Consider the following 20,313-nt stretch of genomic DNA (forward strand, 5'->3'; position numbering starts at 1 on the left):
ACTGTTGATGTCCTCCCGTGCGGTCCACACAGCACATCCCAGTCCGTTGACTCAAGCAGTCCTGTAGAGCGTCGTTAGCCTCCAGAGACCACCTCCTCACAGTCCTGGTGGTCACCGCAGCCTCTTCACCAGAGGAACATACCTGGGTGTCAGCCGGACCAGGTCATGATCAGACCTGCCGAGGGGAAGGGCAGTGGCGCTGTATGCGTCCTTAGTATTAGCATACAGCAAGTCCAGAGTTTTATTGTTCCTTGTTGGGCAGTCTATGTATTGATGGAAGGTTGGCAGAGCTTTTTCCAATGTGGTGTGGTTAAAGTCACCAGTGATAGCCATGAATGCTCCAGGCTGATGATTCAGCAGAGCAGACACAGTGGAGTGGATGGTGTCCACAGCTTCCTCAGCGTCAGCTGATGGCGGCACGTACACGACAACCACAATGGCGGACGTGAACTCTCTCGGCAAATAGTACGGGCGCATCCCCACGGCCAACAGTTCAATGTTCGGGCTACAGAAGCGCTCCTTCACGCACACATGGTCCGGATGGCACCACCGTTCATTCACATAAACAGCGATCCCGCCCCCCCTCTTCTTACCGCTCTGTGTAGCGTCTCTGTCAGCCCGAACAGTTCTGAAGCCGGGCAAAGACGCGCTGTGATCCGGATAGTCCGCGTGCAGCCACGTCTCAGTGAAGCACAAAAGACTGCTCTCACGGAAGATCCTCTCGGTCATTACCAGCGCGCCGAGCTCATCCGCCTTATTCGCCAAAGACCTCACGTTCCCCGTTATGATCGACGGTACCGAGGGTTTGTATCTCCTCGTTTTAGCCCTCCGCTTGACACCCGATCTGCAACCGCGAGCCCTCCTCCGTAGCTCCAGCGGGATCACAGGTCTGTCTCCAGGCAGAAGCTTCGGCCTGCACAGCGCGATCAGCTGAGCACGCGAGTAGACGACGGTCCCCGTCATTGTTTTGCTGTGGCCCACCGATACTCACGACAAAGTGAACAAAAGCCACAGTAGAAGTATCGAAAAAAGTAGTTATGGTCCAGTGACCGACCGTAACTAAGACAAACGTGAAAGAAAAGAAAAAGAAAAAGAGAGGAAAAGTGCAAAAAAAGACAATAAAATAAAAGCAAAACGCCACTACTGAAACAAGCAGCCGTTGGCACAGCGCTTCCCAAAGATGTTTTGATTAGTAAAACGTGTTGAAATGAGTGAGAAGAAATGATCTCGCATTGCAAATTGCAGTTTGCATGAATTTTGCAATTCATTTCCAAAGTCGCAGTGACAGACTGCTGCACTACAAATATATGGTGATTGTCCACTGTATTGGATATTCCTTTCCACGGTGCCTAAGATGAAATGTTGGAGACACTCTCTAGCTGTGCCAGAGGGATTTTTGTGTGTGTTTGTATCATGGGGATATTTTATTTATAAGAATAAATCCCTCTGGAAAAACATTGCTCCCGTCCACTGAAACAATTGACCTAAAAAGATGAATAAATATAAAAGAAAAACACGTCAATGTGTATAGCTTCTGAATATGACCTTAGCACTGTAAATCCCCCTGTGTAGTACCAAGTCAAGGTGAGTTAGGAGGATGCTGCTGCTGGGGTTATGTGTTAGTGGACTTGCTGCACTCAGCTACGTTGTGCAACAGATTATTGGAATTAAAAAAGAAAAGAAAAAAGCCCATGCTTCTTTTTCATTATTTCTCTCATATTTTATGCACATTTGGGGAATTTAAAAAAAATGCTTTTATTCTATTTGTTTCAACATTATTGTAAAGAAACTATATTTATGTTTTACTCAAATCATGCTGTCAAATTTTCAGGAGACAAATGCTTTTCTGAAAAATAAAGGTCGGTAGGTAAATGTGTTCAGGTTCAGGCACATATACAGGACTGTCTCAGAAAATTAGAATATTGTGATAAAGTTCTTTATTTTCTGTAATGCAATTCAAAAAACAAAAATGTCATGCATTCTGGATTCATTACAAATCAACTGAAATATTGCAAGCCTTTTATTCTTTTAATATTGCTGATTATGGCTTACAGCTTAAGAAAACTCTAAAATCCTATCTCATAAAATTTTAATATTTCCTCAGACCAAGTAAAAAAAAGATTTATAACAGCTGAGTGTTTGTCAAGGCTCAGGAAACCCTTGCAGGTGTTTCGAGTTAATTAGACAATTCAAGTGATTTGTTTAATACCCTACTAGTATACTTTTTCATGATATTCTAATATTTAGAGATAGGATATTTGAGTTTTCTTAAGCTGTAAGCCATAATCAGCAATATTAAAAGAATAAAAGGCTTGCAATATTTCAGTTGATTTGTAATGAATCCAGAATGCATGACATTTTTGTTTTTTGAATTGCATGACAGAAAATAAAGAACTTCATCACAATATTCTAATTTTCTGAGACAGTCCTGTATGCACATATATCATCAGAATGTTATGAGGAATAGTTACAGCGCATCAGCGTTAAGAATAGCTGCAGTATCGAACCACATCTCACATCATTTTTAAATCAACATCTAACGAGATAAATTACTTTTGGCACCACAGCGTGAATGATTATTTTGCTACGGTGATGTTTTCCTGCAGATCTTTGAAATAGCCGATTAACAGCCTAAAATAGAAAAGAAAATTGTTGTTCTTGTATTTGGCATCATGGTTGTTATGAGTGCAGATTTTTATTTTTGAATGGCTTTCTTTTGAATGAGATAAAGAAAAATAAACGTGATTTGTTTCCATATTAAATAATAGGTTTAATATACAGGACTGTCTCAGAAAATTAGAATATTGTGATAAAGTTCTTTATTTTCTGTAATGCAATTAAAAAAACAAAAATATCATGCATTCTGGATTGCAAGCCTTTTATTCTTTTAATATTGCTGATTATGTCTTACAGCTTAAGAAAACTCTAAAATCCTATCTCATAAAATTTGAATATTTCCTCAGACCAAGTAAAAAAAAAGATTTATAACAGCAAAACAAAATCAAACATTTGAAAATGTGTTTCCAGGTGTTTCGAGTTAATTAGACGATTCAAGTGATTTGTTTAATACCCTACTAGTATACTTTTTCATGATATTCTAATATTTAGAGATAGGATATTTGAGTTTTCTTAAGCTGTAAGCCATAATCAGCAATATTAAAAGAATAAAAGGCTTGCAATATTTCAGTTGATTTGTAATGAATCCAGAATGCATGACATTTTTGTTTTTTTAATTGCATTACAGAAAATAAAGAACTTTATCACAATATTCTAATTTTCTGAGACAGTCCTGTAGTTTCATAGCATTTTCCCGCATAAAACAAACGATGATAAAAACATATTAACCAACATTCTATTGGTACCCTACTATTTAATAATATTTTACTAATGCCTACAGATTGCCTGGTTTAAAGAGAGCCCTTTGTGATGGCTTTCATTAAATAAAGAATACTTAAGAGCATCTTGAGTGGCTAATGCCGTTCCCCTGATGTCCAGGTCACCATCTCTGTCCAGTGGGGCTGGACTCTTGTCAATACCTCAAAATGTGCTACTTTTAGCTGACAAAAAGCATGTCCAATTTTGACCCATCCTGGCTTCTTTATCTGTGAAAAATAAACGTTTGCTTTGTAACCAAAGCTCTCGGTCTTTATATTCACTTGTTAATTCATTTGATGAGTCTTCGGCACTCATAGTGGGGTCGTATAAGGCTCAGTCATTTCAAATTCGTGTTAAAGTTTGGTTTTCACTTCCAAGTTGAAGTTTAGGGTCTACAGAAAAATTTGAGTCCGAGTGTCAAACACACAGATGAAAAATGGCCTCTAGGGGGCGCCGCAAAATATGTAAACTGCTACAACTTTTGATTAGATTATCCAATTTTAACATATGAGGTATGTATGGATTCAGAATTAAAAGGAGAAACAGGTATACCAAGCATTTGGTGACCAGATAAAAATAAATACACTTTTATCCCAAAATATTACATGGACACAAGCGAAATTATGCTTTTTTTGGAGATAAAGTCTGGAAATGTCCTCAAAGTTGCTATGAAACATGATTTTTAAAGTTATTGTAAATAAAGGCTGTGTAATTGACAGATATAAATGTATGTTATGTTTTTGCTTACCATATCTTAAACTAAACAATCAAAGGAGCTTCCCGAACTCCGCGTTCCCACCCGAAGGTGGTGTTATGTGTCTGGGGAGTCGGATAAGGAAGTGATAATAAACCAGACGGAAGGAATATGTCAACATGTCCTCAGTTCCACTTCTCCATCTGGTGTTGTGTGTGTGTGTAAAGCTTTCAATAAAAGGCTGGACCAAAGGGGTGCTCGGCGGAATGCTTTGGAGGTCGTCGTGCTCAAGCACGTGCGTCTGAGCGTCCCCTTTGATCAAAGCTTTCAAAGATACTACGTTGTCTGTGATTCATTTCTCACCTCCTTGACCGTGAATATTTTACATGATATAGAGAGGAAATACCTATCATAACTTGGTGCCGTGACCCGGATCCCAACATACCCATCGGCTGGATTTTTCTTTTTCCTGCGGAGCCACTGACACCTGTGCAAGGCCCCGACTGATCATCGGATTAAGAGACCGCTCAGCAGTGGATAATAATTTCTGCAGAGAGGAGATCCAGTCGTGGATTGACGGGATCCGGCGGATCGGAAGACCGAGGGAGACTGATCCAGACAAAGTACGTATGGTTTTGCCCTTTAGCGAAAAATAAAGGTTGATTACGCGCCGTAAAAATAAGGTTTTGCCCTTTTTGCGAGAAATAAAGGTTGACTACGTGTCGGAAAAAAAATAAGGTTTTGCCCTTTTTGCGAGAAATAAAGGTTGACTACGCGTCGTAAAAATAAGTGTGGTGAACTAATACATATTTGTGGGAGAACTATGTGTTTGTTTAGCGTTGTTTGTTTATATTTGTTTGTGAATGAATGCTGTGACTCTATTTGAATCAGCGTCGCCCGACCTGTTCAATTAGACAACCACAGATTGGCAAGTTTGGGTAAAGAAACGAGGAAATGTACTAATACTATACGATCACACCATAAACAATGGGTAATTCTCACGGAAAGCCTGAAGGCGAATTTTCAGGCGACGCATTGTTTATGTTCAAACAGGACTCAGATAGTGTGAAATATCTGAGAAAATGGAAAACAAAATACGGCTTTTCCGGCGAACTAAATGTTTTTGAGATAGAAACAATCTGTAAGACTCTAAAAACCATCGCCATAGAAAACAAAAAACCCAGACTCAGCGAATCAAAACATCACGAACTAAAACAAGCAGAACAGTGGTTCCGAGCAGCAAAAGAGAGGGCACAAGCCCACGAAAAAGAAAAATTAAGACCCGTAGAAATCACGCGAGGGAAAGAGAGTTCACAAGCCCTGTACACAAAAACCGAGTTGGACGAGACCAACGTAAAAGCAGTTCACCAGCACCCCGTAGCAACAGCGTCCAGCTCCGGAGAGGAGCCACAGAGCGAGCCGGATGACGAGGAGGACGTATCACCTCCAGCATACGACCGCGTCACCACACCGTTATATCCCAAATTAAAAGAGCTCCAGGACCCAAAGCCCCCACCGATTTCCACACGCCTACGTAACCGTCCCACCGACATACCGAAGAAAGCAAACGCATTTCCAATGTTACAAGTCTCTAATCCACATGATGCGGAAACACCCGCGTATGTGTTCCGGCCATGGATGGAGGCCGAATGTACCAATGCATGTGAAGGAGTTACTCCACCACAGAAAAACTTTGATCAGTTCGTAGTAGATTTGTTCATGCTGGCCGAATCCTACAAATTGAACGGCAAGGAGATGGAGAAAGTTATGCAGAAAATGTTCGTGCTACGATGGGTGAAATGCAGGGGGGATTATACAGGAATAGTGGACGAAGGAGCACCCTTTGTCCACCCATTGAACGGTCCAATGGTCGGGCGTTACAGAGACCAGGTAGAGGCCGTTATGACAAGAGCTCGCCCACTGTTCCAACAATCAGCATCTCACAGCAGATTAGCTGCATGTAAACAGGGACCCGGAGAGTCAGTCTCCGAGTTCCAATTCCGTTACGAAGAGGAACACAGGGCAAGCAGTGGGATCCGCTACGAGGAAGGGGGAGGAACACCCTACCAACAATCATTGAAACACGGCATCCTCCGTGGTATCCAGAAACCTATAGAGGACTGGATTAGAAAACACTGCGTCACTTGGGAAACAGCTAACATGGACACAATTATGTCAAATGCACGTCACGCAGAAAACCTCATTAAACTGAAAATGAACAAAGGACCAGAGGTCTACGTTCGAGAGGGGGGGGATTTTGGACTGACTGCATACCAGGGGAGGGAAACCACAAGGGGAGGGTACCGGGGAGGCCGAGGAAGAGGCCGTGGACAGACTCGAGGGAGGGGTAGAGGGCGAAATGAGGAAGAATGTTGGGCCTGCGGAGAGGTTGGACATTGGTCACGTGACTGCCCCAACCCTAAGTGGGGGCGGAAACGTCCCCTATGACAGCCACAGAGCAGCCCCAGCACCCTCGTAGAGAACGAGACTGACTACGAGGAGACTAACAAACAGAAAGATGAAATAACAAAAGGCAATGCTAACGCTGATGAAGAAGCAAAACGCGCGGCTAAAACACCACAGGTACACGCAGTACGAACAACACCGTCAAGTCCAATAGACATTGAGATCCTACCAAGAAGTCTATTCAAGGCCGTTGCTATTTTGAGTCATGGGCAATGCCATGTCTCAACAGGAGGGATGGTATCTATGATAGAACAAAACTACTTAAAATTTTTTGTAAAGCATGTGTGACATGCATCAAGCACAACCCTCAAGGAAACCTAATCATTCATGGACGACCCTACCGCCTACCACTAACTCACCCAGATTTAGAGCAAGTGGGTGAGAAAGAAACACTAGTGGAGTACATGAAGAAGACCATGATGGGGAGAGGAGTCAGGGAAGCAAATGTCTTGCCAGATTCACCTGTCTCCCCCCTTATGTCTGTACAGGTCAGCGATTGGGTCTTCATCCGCGTCATCAAGAAAAAGACGTGAGCGACGCTCGCTGGGAGGGACCATTCCAAGTCCTTCTGACGACTGCAACCGCTGTAAAGATAGCCGAGAGGACCACCTGGATACATCTTTCCCATTGCAAACTGTTCCCTACAGAAATCCCGGACCAGTGCCCTGATCCCGAGACGACCACGAGCAGAGGGGAAGACTGACTTCAAAGGGGGCTGTCCGCTTAAAAGACAGCCATCTCAACGTCAGTGAAGAAACCAACAATCCCTGCTCTTAGGTGTCGGCTCGGGTGATGGAGCGAGAGGTCCCGAGGAACTCAAACGAGAGGAGCAATCAGTACTCTAGCATCGGTGTCTGGGCTCACCTCACGGATGGAGCCCATTGAAACGACCGCGTATATTCATATGTATGATGACATGGGAAGACCTGTCAATGCTCCCGTTTAAGAAAATATAACGTAAACTTTTGGTTTAAGCTTGTATGACATAATTGTGTAAAACTCCTCACAAGGAACGGACAATTATTGATGTGAAGCTGCTGACTAAAAAGTTTAATTCCCAAAGAGATTGGTGTGGTGTTACTAACAAATTATGTGTAAGGAAAAAAAAGAATAATCATGATTCTGCTGGGACTGCTTAACCCAAATACGTAAATCACATGCTGCTTAGAAATTAGACAAATAAAATGAGTGCCCTTATTGACCATGTTTAAATAATAAGCAATAGCATAAACAGGAGGGAACTGACAGATATAAATGTATGTTATGTTTTTGCTTACCATATCTTAAACTAAACAATCAAAGGAGCTTCCCGAACTCCGCGTTCCCACCCGAAGGTGGTGTTATGTGTCTGGGGAGTCGGATAAGGAAGTGATAATAAACCAGACGGAAGGAATATGTCAACATGTCCTCAGTTCCACTTCTCCATCTGGTGTTGTGTGTGTGTGTGAAAAGCTTTCAATAAAAGGCTGGACCAAAGGGGTGCTCATGAATGCTTTTGGAGGTCGTCGTGCTCAAGCACGCTGCCTGAGCGTCCCCTTTGATCAAAGCTTTCAAAGATACTACGTTGTCTGTGATTCATTTCTCACCTCCTTGACCGTGAATATTTTACATGATATAGAGAGGAAAAAACCTATCAGTAATGGGTTAGGTGGGCTCCACATTGAAATGGCTTTGTGGAGTACCATGGGAGATCTTCTGCGTGGATCAGGATGGCCTGAAGCCCTGAAAGAAGCTGGGCTAGTGAATTCAGTGGCAGCAGCCACATCATTTCTGAAGGCATCCAATGTAATGAGAACAAGATATGCCCATCAAGTTACTGTTGTGGTACTCCACAGCCTTCTACAGCGAGCCTATGAGGACAGTGGAACTGAGATGGTCCTTGAGGACTGGGTTGAGAGAGTTGCCCATGAGAGCCCAACATTCTCCTTCTGGCTGCTTGTGTACAAGTACCAACAGAGTATCTTCATGTTCATACGAGCACATCGCGAACGGAAGATCGAACTCATGGTCACAACCCTGCAGAAGCTTGTTCCTCTGTTCTTTGCTCTCGACCATCATAACTATGCCCGGTGGCTTCCAGTCTTTATAAAGGACATGGACTGTCTCCCAGATAGTATCCGGGCAGAGTTCGAAAAGGGACATTGGACGGTAACTCGCAGCAATCGACGCTTTTCAGCTATGCCGATTGACCAAGCACACGAGCAAGCCAACAAAAGGGTGAAAGGAGTGGGTGGCATAATTGGCCTCACAGAGAACCCGGACATGTTGGAACGCTGGATTGTGACAGGCCTGGAAATCAGCCGTGTCCTGGAAGAGTTTACCACTGTAAATGACAGTGATGACTCCGAATGGCGTCCTCATCACGAGGAAGGATCAGCATCACAGCAGCGTTTTCAACGTCACACCAAAGACCTGATGGAGCTGTTGCTCAGCAATGGGAATCCCTTTGAGGAGAGCAGTAAAGACCTGGTTACTTTAGATAACAAGGTGTGCGAGTCTGCAGCCGCTGCAGCATCGGTCCTTAAAGTTGAGTCAATGGGACAAGAGCAGTACAACAACTTCAAAAAGAATGTGCTGGACTCACATGACACACCACTGACAGCTCCGATCAAGCGAAACAACTTGATGTTGTTCCATGAGAAGAAAACACGCAAGAAGACAGCAGCTAAACTGAGGATGCAGCACTTCAAACGTCATGCAGAGCTTTATGGGAAAGCTTTCATTGTGCTGGAAAGCCGGAGTGGGAATTTGGAAGATTTTTTCTGCCACGAGTCTTCGCCATACCCACCTGCATTGTCATGCGAAGGATCCCTCAACTCCTGTACGAAATCAGATTTGTTGTTTTACATCCTGGGGAATCCTAAGAGTGGAGGAATATCTGACAGTGAGGAGATAGTTGCACCAGATCTTTATGATTTCATTGTCATTGATGGTGGAGCACTTATCCATTCACTGCCTGGCACGACTGTCCAAGGGAAGACCTTTGAGTCCTACTTCGACAAGGTGTTCTGCCCAAGAGTTCAACGTGACCTGAAAAGATCAACACGAGTGGACATCGTCTGGGACCAGTATCGTGCTTTGACAATCAAAGGAGGAACAAGAGAAAAGCGAGGATCAGGCACCCGACAACGCATCTCTGGCACTGCCAAAGTCCCAAGAGATTGGCAGGCATTTCTGGCAAATGAGGATAATAAGACAGAACTGTTTTCATTCCTGTCAACTGCGCTTGTAACAAATGGACAGTTCCCAGATGACAAAGATGTCTACATAACAGCAGATGATTGCGTCCACCATGTTGGAAACAGTCCTCCAATGGATCTCTGCAACCACGAGGAAGCTGACACTCGTGTCCTAGTGCATCTTCTCCATGCCCTCCAAACAGCATCAGTTGGGATGGTCTATACTGGAGACACAGATGTTGTCGTAATCCTGCTGAGTAATTTCCATCATATCAAGGCTTTGAATGCAACTGCAGAAATCTGGATCTGCTTCAAAACTGGAAAGACATCAAGAATGATCTCCCTGAACACTCTCGCCACAAAACTGGGCACAGAAACATGTAAAGCCATGGCTCTCTTCCACGCATTCACGGGATCAGACAGCACATCTTCTTTCAAGTTCAGGGGTAAGCGATCCTGCTGCAAATTGATGCACGAAGTTCCACACTTGACAGAGGAGTTCGCAACCATCATTGAGACTCCATTCCAAACCTCTCCAAGGCTGAAAGAAGTTGCAGTAAACTTTGTCTGTAGGCTGTACTCCAGTGAATCAAATGAGGAAAATGATGTTGATCTTCTTCGAATGAGGCTATTCTCACAGAAGACGAGGGATGTTGAAAGAATCTCCCCAACAATGGATGCTTTGGATCTACATCTCAAAAGGAGTGTCTTCCAAGCAAGCATCTGGACAACAGCCCACATGTAAGTATGCACCTGTATGGATTTGAGTACTATATAATCACAAAAAAACCATGCATTTATGTATTCATTCATTTAGGTCTATAATGCCTGACAACAACCCCACTGACCATGGGTGGAAAGAAGAGGACAGCAAACTTCTTCCCATTTGGACTACGATACCACTTGCCAAAGACGTATTACAACTAGATGTGAAGTGTGGTTGTACAAGTACTTGTACAAGTCGACCTGCCAGTTCTCGGTGCAAGTGCATGAAGGCGAAGTTAAAGTGCACACATCTGTGCAAGTGCACATGTCAGAACTTCTAAGACTGACATAGAATAAATCAAAGAAGTAAATTATAGTTATCATTGTAGAGTGAAGTTCTCAGAATAAATGTTAGCCCTATGGTCCTCTGTTCATTTTTGAATGCCAGAAAACTATTGTTTATCTTCTTATTGTTATTGATTTACTTTCTTCCAGATATAAAGTTCTTTGTGAAAATTTCTTGTGAATAAAATGATGGCTTGTTGGCTTGATTGATTGATTGATTGATTGACTGACTGAAAAAGTTGAGACACCTGATCCTAAATCAATACATAGAAAGTTCATGGCTGTTACTACATTTTGCGGCGCCTCCTAGGGCATAGAATAGAAGAGTGAGGAGCATTTCAATTTCAGTTTAATCACCACACAGTCTTGACTTGTGAAATAACATTAAAAAGTAAAATTCCTTAGCAACTGTGAGGATATTTTCAGACTTTATCTTTAAAAAAGCATAATTTCACTTGTGTCCATGTAATATTTTGGGCTAAAAGTGTATTTATTTTTATCTGGTCACCAAATGCTTAGCATACCAGTTTCTCCTTTTAATTCTGAATCCATACATACCTCATTTGTTAAATTTGGTTAATCTAATCAAAAGTTGTAGCAGTTTACATATTTTGCGGCGCCCCCTAGAGGCCATTTTTTATCTGTGTGTTTGACACTCGGACTCAAATTTTTCTATAGACCCTAAACTTCAACTTAGAAGTGAAAACCAAACTTTAACACCAATTTGAAATGACTGAGAAAAATTACACATGCATCCGACCCCACTATCATGCCTTCAGGCTCTTATCCATTGGCACTTTTAAATTAATGGAAGTGCAAATAGAAAGGACAAGTGTTTTTTACGCTTGTCTTACTCCGATAGGGCAGCGACTAACCAATCTTACATGCTGGTTCAAAGGCTTATGACAAAGATTTAATTTTTGGTGTGCCTGTTTCTATTGTCCAATGTGTACGTGCCTTTGAGCATGTATGTGCAATTTGATGAAGACTATTGCAAAAATAAGTTGGTTTTTTTCATGTGACTAATGGGTTATGTGGATTTCTTTCCTTGTGAGGTTTCAAAAAAGACTCTTCTTTCACGAAAACTTCTTGCCCGATACGGGTTATTTCATATATCGGTAACATATACTATATATCATGGTAAAGCATGTTTTCTGCTTATTCAATAATGAAATAGTCAATATAGCCACATGGTAAAGTGTCATTTTGTAAACCCCTATGTGAATTAGATACCTGACAAACAAAAAGTACAACAATTGTACTCATTTAATTAAGAACTTTAGTTTGAATTATTAATTTGAAAAATAATTTAATTTTGGAATTATAGAGAAAAATGAAGAAACAATTTCAGTTACAAACAGACTATGTTAACATACATGCCCGCGATTAAAGAGTAATGAGGTTAAGACAATTGTTTGATTTAACTTTACTAGGGCATTGCAGTAAGCATGCAGAGTTCTTATCAATTCAGATTTTCCGAAAACTTTGAGTTTGTATGTGCTTATTCTTATCAATTTCTGATGATGTAATTGTGTATCATGATATCTCGATATGATTTCATAACGATATGATTTCATTGAAAGACGATAAATTATCATATTGGATCATCGTCTATCAATTTGAGAGTATGCCTCTATGAATTTCTTTTCAGATGTAGCTATGCTGTCCCTTAAAACCCTGTCCTCACACTCAGAGATGTCCTGCTTGCGCTGACATAATTTCACTTTCCTGTGCTTATAGACTTCAAACCTTCTCCTCACACTTCGGTCCTATGTAGCTGGTTACGGCAGAAGCAATTGGTTAAGGTTAGGTTAGGCATTGACCTTGAGTAGCTAGGGTCAGGATAGTCCATTGGTCAGGACATTGGACCTGCTTAAATGCTACACCGGCTGGTGGGGCTTGCCAAGAAAAGCAGTGTTATTCAACGCATGTCTGACACAGCCCATCGTTGATGCATTTGTTGGCTTCGTCGCTACATTTATAACTAATTGACAATGTTTAATCAAATAAAACATGTTGGGCAATGCAGGAAACCACTGAAAGGGGACCTCAGAAGGCAGGTGAGGTAAGTGTGTTCTCAAAAAATGACATAAGCTACAACCGTTTGATCATGACAGACTGAAATGATGTGTGTCTGATTCTGAAACCAACCTTTAATGCCTATGGATTTCAACAAATTATTAAAATGTTTTATTCTCTCTACCTTTTTTTACTGTTGTACATATCAGTAATATTTTAGGGGGTGGCCGACGATCCAATTCCACCTTTTGAACGCCAGCTGTGATCATAATTACAAGGTGAGTTCGTCTTCGTCAGTGGAGGTGGAGAAGATGGATGAGATATTAAAGATAGATGAGCGATAATTGTGTTGCAGACCTTGACAAGTCTTTCTGGGGTTCCCCATCGTGTCGTCGCGCACCACCCACTGTGGTTTGAGGCTCACTTCACAGTACTGCCACCATTTGCCTAGTGCTGTAGTTCATGAAGTTATAGAGTGCATTATTTGTCTGAGATTATATTTAAGAACTGATATGTTGAAATGCATATATATATATATTAAATATATATATACAATTTAGCTTTACACATTTTTTTAAAGTGCGAAGTTATCGATTTGAGCTCATTTTCTGCTTTCACTGAAAGTCATTTGTGCCATTTGTATCTGGTTATTTTATGAGTCGACGGTCCACTTGGGAATGTCCCGACAGGCCAGTGAGAAGACGTTTTGCCGACACAGAAGTTAGAAGTCCATTCAACACATTAAGCTTTTTCAAGTATATAAAGCCTTTCCAATAAGACAAATTTCCATGAATATACAGTAGTGCATCCCACCCCATTTTAAACCTTTGAGATTTAAAATTACACAATTACTCACAGCTCTCCCTAATAACTCTAATACATCAGAGGTCAGAGTACATCTCGTTTGTCATAAATCATTTCCAATCCAAAAGGGATGACTAACGTCTAGAAGAAATTGTAAAGATGCTAAAAACATAAATTTGCAGATTTCAGTATTTATTTGCTTCCCTTAAAAAGACACAACACTCATCTTATCACCTCTATCATCAGTGGATTTCTTTACACAAATACTCAAGGCGCAAAGACTCCATTACACTCGGACAGCATGACACAACAAATTATTATCACCACTCGAAGATTCACGCTATCACTCGTCTGTGTGAGTACATGCGCCTGTGAGCGAGTGTGCATCTCTCTGTCTGTCCACGGCAATCTCTCTCTTTTGCAGCAGCAAACTGCATAATATTGTGGGTGTCTGGTTATGGCTGAATACTCAAGCACATCTTGTGGCTTTACAGACTCACACTTTCTCAAAACACTTTTATTGCCTGTTGTACACTGCCATTGACTCTCTGCCGACTCCTCAGAGATTGCTGTCATTCAGTGGGCAGACAGCTTGGTGAATGTCATTTTGTTTTTGGCAGGACGTGTCTTCTGCGACCACTTTGAGCCCATTGCATACATCACCACTTTTGTTATTGTTTTAATGAAGTGTATTTGGAATATTCAGACATACAAATTTGTATATTTATTCCTTCATGTGTATATTCATTTATTCACACCGTAATCTAACTATTTATATGCCTGGTCAATTTATAATAATATTTATTGATTTACTATATTAAGCTAAGTCTAAGTTAAGTAAATAAGCTTCTTCCATCAAAAGTCAGTAGGTGGGTAAAAGCCTCTGATCGGTGAATGAACATGTCTTGCAGGAAGACCCCACCCCTACTCTGCGTCTGATTGGCTACACCCTTCCAGATGTTTCAGGCATCTGCTATACGCTATCGTTGGCTTAGCTATATGATGCTAACCGGAGCTACAAACTACACAGACTCAGTAGAGCGATTTAGCAATAGCAGCTCAGGTTTCTGCTTCTGTAATCCAAAGGGAGGGAATCCAGTCCAAAGATACTTTATTTCCATAGCCAATTCACATTCACAAAATGTTTAGGGCAAGAGATCAAACATGCAGAAATTGACTTCAACATTTAGCTACAGCTAGCTAGCGCCTATGTGGTTTGCTAGCTAGCCAGCTGGCCTGTCCAGAGCATTCCATTCTGTGTGAACACACCTTATCACCAGCCTCTTGGAAACCTTCATGGGTACAGACCTCTGCAGCAGTGTTACTCAAACTTTACTCCCAGTAGAAAAAGGACAAAACTGTTCAAAGACCTTCAAATTTGACTTATTTCACATTATTCTGTCATAAAATTCCGCTCACATGGCCAGACATATTCCCCATTTGATCTTAATTCACTCACATTTATCTCAGTGGCACAATTGTCTTCAGCTGACTGGTTATCTTCGACCTTAAACATCCCCCATTTCCATACAAAAGAAATAAAGAACCTCCACTTCCTTCCAAGAACTTCTATTTTTACTTCAGACCTCACTGGTTCCATTCTGAGTCCATCTTTTTTTGGGAGATGGGGGGAGTGGGGGTGGGGGTGGGGGTCTTTGTGAGCTTTGCAGCTTGTTTTCAAACTTCAATCACTCAAGATACACCAATCATGCCTCTCTCCAGCATCCCTTTCTAATCATCGGGCCGGGTCGCCACACATTCACACACTTCTGCCAAATTTGCAATTAGAGCTGTCATATCGCCAAGGTAATAACCAAGGTGTCAATAAATTAATTAATTATTTCCTAGTCGAACATGGGAAGGAAAGAGATCAATTGTTTGCCTTCAAGTCCTTCGGCGTGTAGTCAACATACTATTTACGTTGCTCAGTTGTTTTTCCCTCCTGTGTTTCCCTCTCTCTCTCTCTCCTCTCTCTCTATTTCTCTCTCTCTCTTTCGCTCTGTTCTTTTCCACAAGGTCAGAGCATTTAAACTCCTAAGGACAGACAAAGGCCTTATGACGAGTGTCGTCTCCTTGGGCGTCCGGGCGTCCCTGACACCAAAGCTCCATGCATTTGAATCCCCCTTCTGCTTTCTTGGTTTAAGAATCCATCATTGTAACTATTGAAGCATTCCTGATGCCTTTCATGGGGAATGACTTGACTATCATTTATGGATTTAAGATCAGAGATACCCACAACCCCGATAAGCTTCCTTTGGCAGTTGCAACACTCTGTATCAGTCATTCAAGGGTAACCTGGCTCTTTCACTCTTAACATCAGTGAAGTTGTTCTCCTCAAGGCTCTGTGAAATCATTCCTGTGACTCCCACTGAATACTAGTGAATGGAAATGCAACTACATTTTCTAGGTTCTGTAAATATTCACCTCTTGGCCATTTGCTGTATCGACCAAAACGATCTACATCTACCTGTCGACTCTGTTTTTAAGTCGGCCAGGATAGTGGTTTTAGCTCCAGCATGCAGTGTATGCCCAATGCAGTCTTGAGGCTCCTTTCCTCCATCTGCAGTATGACGATATGTGCTGAAGTTTACCATGAACAATTATAATTGAAGCTCCTCAGACTAACATGGAATAAGCTGAAAAGTTATTGTGCTTTAGCTGCATTGTTTCTTTGTCTGTGAGGAGTTTAATTATGTTTGTTTGCCTGGAGTTGAATTATGTTTCCTTTATTTTGCCGAGAAGGATTTATCGAGCTCCATTGTGCGATCTTAATGGACTCAGCAACAGAACTCTTCTCATTGTTTCGCTAACTTCTGTTATATCTCCATTCATTTAAACTAAAACATGTGATTGGGATTATTATATTGCAGTTAAATGGGTAATGTTTTTAGTTATATTGGTAGTAGTCATATTGTGTTAGTACTCAATGCTCAAACCTAATATATAACAAAAGGGTATATGTCTAATTTCTGGTCGCCGACATATTATTTTAAGTTAAGTTGAAGTCAATCTTGGATTCTCAAAATTATGAGCCCTGCAAACAAATTCAGTGCATTACCCAGCATTCAATTTGTACGAAAAAACCTTCCACACCACAGGGAAGTAAGAAGACCTGCTGATGAGACACAGTATCGGTGGGTTACTCATTATCCGATTCAATATCCCTGACCAATCTCAATTTTATGTGATTGGCATCAAACATGATCACTCTAAAACTATGAAATGAAGATCTGTCAACTTCAATTTGGGGTTCTCAATCTAAAAAGAAAAGGTAATGACTAGTTTAGTCAAATGTATAACATGACATTAAAAATAAATATTTTAACTGTGTTATAGTGACAGGCTAAACTGAGACCAATTCCAGAGTGTAATCGAGACCACGCATGAATCTGCTATTTATGAGTGTGGACTGCAACAAGTGACAATTCACTTCAGGCTGGTTGAAAAAGGGAAGCGAAGTAGTAAACTGCGACCATTATAACCAAATGTAAAATATGTATTCAATGTAAGAATTAATAGCTTTTACACTGTCTCAAATATATTTGAGGTGTGAAGCCTCTTTTTAGATCTTTAAAAGAGAAATTCAATTCAATTCAATTCAGTTTATTTGTATAGCCCAATTTCACAAATTACAAATTTGTCTCGGAGTGCTTTACAATCTGTACACATAGACATCCCTGCCCCAAAACCTCACATCGGACCAGGAAAACTCCAAATAACCCTTCAGGGGAAAAAGGGAAGAAACCTGCAGGAGCAACAGAGGAGGATCCTCTCCTAGGATGGACAGATGCAATAGATGTAATGTGTACAGAAGGACAGATTTAGAGTTAAAATACATTCAATGAATATGACAGAGTGTATGAATAGTTCATAGTAGGCATATTCCACGATGGAGACCTCCACGATCCATCAGGCAGATGGGAGGAGGAGTGGGCGGAGTCTCAACAGGACAGCAGCGTGTCATGAGCAGGAATTCCACGACCCAGACGAGGCCATTAACGTGACGATGCTTTAACTGCGTTTTAGTGACGTTCACATCATTTTGGTTCCCATTGTAAAAGTTAGTGGCTGTTACCACAAACTAGGGCTGTCAATCGATTAAAAAAAATTAACTAATTAATCGCACATTTTGAAATTCATTAATCGCGATTAAAAGTTTGTTTTCTTCTTTTTAAAGACAAAACTTCACACAGAGCTGTGTTTTCAAAGAGGCTCCTACCTATAAAGTGCCAGTGAGGTATTTAATATTGTGGATGATAAATTGTTTCTTCAGTGAAACATCCAGATTAATAATAAAAAAAAGAAGTATATTGAGACCCCATTGGTCCTGTCATCTTTAACATTGAACAACAGAACCAGTGGCCTTGGTAAACTGACTGACATTCACATATGTCACGTTAACCCTCTGGAGGCTGGGGGCATGTTCTCCATTTTACAAAAAAATGTAAATTCACCTTTTAAAGGCGTTTGCATGTGACACATACCCACGTGTTATACATCAAACATTCCAGAACAATCTCAGCTCTCTATATAATGAGGCACATTGTCCTCGCGCCGTGTTCTCTGGTTCTCTGACTGACAGGTTGCTAATGAGCCTCACCTGTGTGGTGGGAGGTCCTTGTGATTTACTGAGTGTTCATTGGTTGTTTTTTTTCGCAAAATGTTGACAGACAAACGGATTGACAAATCACGTTGAAGGTTTGGTGTGACGAGTTATTTCCGCGCCGCGTCACCCGACACGTCGCCCCTCTGTTCCTCTGTGTATCAGAGGGGGAGACGGGAGGAAGGAGGAGCAGGAGGAAACTCGACTGATTCATCCACGAGTTTAAACTGATTTCTGCTCCTTATTTTCGCGGAGAAATAATTGTTTTAAAAACGGAAACAGTGTTAAACCGTACTGCCGCGGTTTGACACTCAGAGGAGTGAAAAAACTTCAACGAACACCGGAAGTAAACAAAGTTGCGTTAATTGCGTTAAAATATTTTAGTGCGTTAACGCGGCCAAATTAATCGCATAGATTAACGCGTTAACGCTGACAGCCCTACCACAAACACAACACTATATGGGTGGTGTTGCTCCACCATTGACCACAGGTGAGGTTTTCCTTACCTGTGAACTTCCCTGCTGAAAGTAAAAGTGGTCCTTTTAATTTCCTGCCCGTCAGAAGAAATGTGCTGTCGGCCAGTCAGGGACTATTCATTCAGAAAGTCTACTTCAATTTCCACCATCTTCCTTTCCTTTGTGTCCCTCCAGTAACATTGATCGCTTCCAGAAGCTGCTCTATTATTACGAAAACCATTGCAAACACCGAAAGCATACTTTCTCACTACAGTTGAGAAATGTAGTTGAGGTATGTATTTCTTGACAAAACTGATGTTTACGGTACGTGCATTAGCTCTCTCAAAATATTAGAAAAGGGACCTCAGTAGTTTTTCACTCTCACGTCAGTGTTGTTATGACAAAAAGGAGGATTTAAAATGAAATATGTGATATATTTCATGTATTATCCCATGGTCATACAAGTATAATGTTTGCTGTTATGTAATGATGAAGGCACTTTTTAAACTGATGCCCTCCTACACGTTGATATAATTCTAGAGAATATCCATTATACTCTCCGGTTATCTTCTCTAAATGTGTTCACAGGCAAGTTACATTGTATCCATCTAATAACTAGAATATCAAGATAATTAGTCAAGTCATGTATACATATATATTGATACAATTGCCATATCCTTCCTCCGATCTGATAGACGATGACTAGACTTGCTTCTGGCAAAAGTCTTCAGGGAATTCAAATCAATCCCATTCTGTAATTCTCTGATGATTAATGATTTGCTCGGTGCATATCTCAATTAGGTTTAGTCCGAGGTACGGCAACCAATATATGGATTCCCTACTTTTCTTATGTTGTTAACCCAGAACTGAAATATTGTTATTTTAAAAATAATTGTCCACACAGAATCATATCACATTTAAGTTACAGCTCCACACGTGACAAGAGTAGTAGTTATACATCTCTTTCTTCACATCTGTCCGAAATGTGAATATGCATTCATGCATTAGTTTTATTTGTATTTATTTCATGATACAACATAACATAAGAGCCACACTTTTCCATTGGGTCACTATGACGACCATTTATGGCTATGAAGCAGTAAAGCAACACAGATCGTCCTTGTCCTCTTCCAATGCCTTTTGTCTGTTATGCGGCCAAAGTTAATACTCCTAAATTGTGATATATGTTCGTCAATATCATTTATACAACCGTTAATCCCAGCTCCAGTCCCCGTGTCTTTCCGTGTATTTGTGTGTGTGTGTGTTTGTTCCAGAGGGACAAAAGAAGGTCACCTCACCTGTGTCTGCCTTTGGTGGACATTGATGCCGTTTCGCTGTTGTTAACTTGTGACACAATACACAAATGTTTACATGGAGACCACCAGACCTGAACACAAACACAACTGGTTTCAAGGACACAGAGCGGTTCGTGCCTCTCAGCTGTAGATGTGCAGAGTCGTCTGTGGCAGAATGAGACTTTGCAGCTCATTTAAAGAAGCAGCGTGTAAGTTCATTTCCTTTTTTTTAAACATTTGGGGCACAGTCGTTTCAGTGTCCTTATGTTCTTGTGAAAAGCTGGAAAGGAAAGGTAGTATTCATGTGTAACAATGAGGCTAAGGATGAGCTGCGTCCTTGTTGCATTCCTGTCGGGGCATTCGGTGATGAAAC

The sequence above is a fragment of the Pseudoliparis swirei genome, chromosome 9 (assembly GCF_029220125.1).
Source record: "Pseudoliparis swirei isolate HS2019 ecotype Mariana Trench chromosome 9, NWPU_hadal_v1, whole genome shotgun sequence".
NCBI lineage: Eukaryota > Metazoa > Chordata > Actinopteri > Perciformes > Liparidae > Pseudoliparis > Pseudoliparis swirei.